The 3,401-nt window shown below is 34.9% G+C and overlaps 1 pseudogene; it reads right to left on the bottom strand.

Annotated features, from left to right (window-relative positions):
* Window positions 1-1,278: 1,278 nt before the first annotated feature.
* LOC131758510 (THO complex subunit 7 homolog pseudogene) lies at window positions 1,279-2,127 on the bottom strand (annotated as a pseudogene).
* Between the last annotated feature and the right edge of the window lie 1,274 nt (window positions 2,128-3,401).

Raw genomic sequence — 3,401 nt, 5'->3', positions numbered from 1 at the left:
AGCTTAATTTTAACGAAGCTTATGTGAACTAGGGAAGCAGTATAGAAAAAATATATAATTATAGCAAAAAACTAGTTTGTTTTTGTGATAGTTAAATTTATGTGTCAACTTGACTGGTCTGTGGAGTGTCCAGATATTTGGTCAATCGGTATTTTGGGTATATCTGTGAGGGTGTTTTTGGATGAGATTAACATTTAAATCGGTGGACTGAGTAAAGCAGCTTTTCCTCCCTAATATGAGTGGGCAAAAACAAGCAGCTCTCCTGGTTCTCAGGGTTTTGGACTTGAACTGGACCTGGCTCTCCTGGGTCTCCAGTTTGCAGACACCCTGTAGATCTTGGGATTTGCCTTCATCCATAATTGCATAAGCCAATCTATCTACCTATCTATCATTCTTATCTTATTAGTTCTGTTTCTCTGGAGAATGCCGGCTAATATAAATTCATCTTGCCTATCTGCCTTACATGGCTAGTTCCTAATCTATGAATGGGGTAAGACGAAAATGAAAAAGACAGGACCCTGGACCTAGTCATGGGGGCAGAATAAGCTCTAGGAAGACCAAAGTAGCAGCAAGTCCTAACCTCGTTTTGTCACTTATTGGCTGTGGGACCCTGAGTGAATCATTTGGATCTCTGAGTTTTTTGTATGCAAAATAATGATCCATCTGCCTTCTGAGCTCAGATTGTTTTTGTGTTATAAAAGTATATTTAATATGAAAACACTTTGGTGACTGTTAAATCTTAACAAATAAGTATGATTGATATCACTATTTTTTTTTTTTTTGAATCAGACCTGGCTTAATTTTTTAAAAAGATCATGAAATCCTTTTTGCAAGACTCTTGAAAATGACTCCTACAGAACAAAACGATAGAGAGAAAACATTTCAACAAAACATTTAACAACCACATTGCTCAAGTATTAAGGACAGAGATCTAGAAAGTAATACATACTGATTTACTTTGCATCTTGTAATTACCTCTGATATCAGTGATTCTTAATGTCATGGAACCTCTCCCACAATAAGCATACACCACAAGCATTTTGTACATAATTTCACAAGTTCACAGCCCTTCTGAGAGCCTGTTCATGGACTTCATTTTCCAAAGTGGTAACAATTTCCAGAAGTTGACTCATTTTCTCTTACATCCTAGAAATGCCACCTTTTTACTATCTTCCACTTATTTTGTGAGCAAATCAATGTTGCTAGTTAAAAACTACCTAGAATACCAACGATCACTAACATATCTGTCTTGAAAACATTTCATTAAACATTTTTGGATGTTGCTTCCTATCTTTTAAGTATAAAAAAAGGCATTTCAGTAAAAACAAATATATAATGAAGTCATCTCCCTTTGTGTGAAAAAATATGAATGAACTGTGCATTAATATTTAAAAGCAACGTAGTTCACTGCCAAAACTTTAAATGTCTCAAGAGCACAACAAATTCTGAACACACTAAGATCATGTTACTACTTCAATATTCTTGGGAATGGTGAGTGACTAGTTGGTCTATGGTTTAGGATCAGTTTCCATGCTTGTTTCTTGAGCTTCTTCTACCTCTGAGAGCTTTTCATCATTTTCCAGTGTTTGCTGAAGTTCATGGATGGTACTAAGAAGAAGGTGAAACTGTTTCCTTCTCAATTCTAGCTTATCTTCAACACTTTCTTTAATATGTGAAAGATGCTCTGATTCTTTACCCAGAGCCTCTAGTTCTTTTAATGTCTCACGCCTGTCTGGATGATTCTGGATCACTTTTGCCAATGCATCATATTCTTGGCATTTTTTTGTGTGTATTCGTTTTGCTTGAAGAATTTGTTTTTTGCACTCAGCAATTTTTTCATGTGCTCCAGCAATGCTACATTCTAGTTCTTTGTAAATTTTTTTCAAAATTGTCCATTTCTCTGAGATTCATATCATATACCAGCAAAGTTTTGCCCATTGAAAATTCACATTGGGACAGTGTGCTCAGTATACGTTGGTACTGGCTGTATCCCTCTTCCTCGGATCCAGAGTTGCACCATTTAATGAAACTTTTCACTAGCAAATTAATTCTCTGATCATCTCCAGCGCCATCTCCATCAATTAGGAGATGCTTCTGTATGACTTCGTCATCAGTCATGGCTCCCATGGCATGCGCAGCGGCAGTGGAGGATATTACTATTTTTAATAAAGACGTTTTACCTGTTACATTATTTGAAAAGGCCCAAATTGTCAAACCTGCATTGGCATGTCAGAATTCTGACAAAAGCACAGAAATACCTTGTTTCTATTTATCATGGCTACCACAGGAGAAGTTGGAAAGATGTCTCAAAGCCAAACTTTCTAGTAGCTAGATGGATTAACATAGTATCTTAAATAGCACTAGGCAAAAATCTGAACTATGCTGGTATATGTTACATGTGAGGAAACATATCAGCTGGCCAATGTATTTTAGGTTAAAATTCTCATTGGAACCATAATTTAAACTAAAGCTTGGTACATAGAGGAAAAACACACACACACACAAAGCATAGTACTGTGAGTGTTTTTTCTTACAACAAAATCGAAAAGTACTAATGCATGCTAGTTTTAGTGTAATAATTACATGCACCAGATAATTTAAAGTATTCACAAAGTAACATATGGCTTAGCTGTTCAGCTGCAGTGAAAATGTGGATTTTTAAGAATAAAAATTAGTTTGAAAAGCAGCAGGCAATAGTAGTCTCGAATCCCCTGTATGCCCGTAAAGTGGAGAAACCATCTGCACTGTTTGCAAGCTGATGACCTTGGATTAATTCTAGCAATGTCATTACCCAATTAGTTGAGGAAGGAAAGATACTTGGGAATTACAATTACAGATCCATTAAAATTGTGCAGTGCTTTTATTCTCAATATTTATTAAATCACATCTGTCTGCTAATCATTATATGATGATTTTTTTTCACCTAAAGAGACTCAGTTTGACAGGTAAAACAGTGAGCTGGTCATGAATAGGATAATTATGCTACTTGAGCATACTTCAAGTATTCTGAAGTATGTTCTAAAAAAATTAAGTATTGCTATCTCCTTTTTAATCTCATGACTTCTTAGATGGTAATACTTCTATTTGTTTGAATAATCTCCTCAGTGATAATGAACTATTTTTAACCAAAGAATAAATATATACATATATGCCAAATTATGTTGTAATTTCTTTTTTTCCTGTTCTACTTGTTCTTATTTTACAGAGACCCTGATGTGTCTCTAGGGGTCATGTTAAAGAAACCAGTAATTCTTGGACAATAGGCACATTTTAATTTTGTTCATTGTTATTTTATTCAAATGGAAAGTTTAAGTTTTGTAGTGGTCTTAAAACAGAAATTTTCTATGGAGCTATCTTCTCATCATTTAACTTGGGAAAGCTTTTGACAAGCATGTAATTTG

This window comes from Kogia breviceps, chromosome 6 (genome assembly GCF_026419965.1).
Source record: "Kogia breviceps isolate mKogBre1 chromosome 6, mKogBre1 haplotype 1, whole genome shotgun sequence".
Lineage (NCBI taxonomy): Eukaryota > Metazoa > Chordata > Mammalia > Artiodactyla > Physeteridae > Kogia > Kogia breviceps.
The sequence above is the reverse complement of the archived record's forward strand: the minus strand, read 5'-3'. Positions and strand labels throughout refer to the sequence as shown.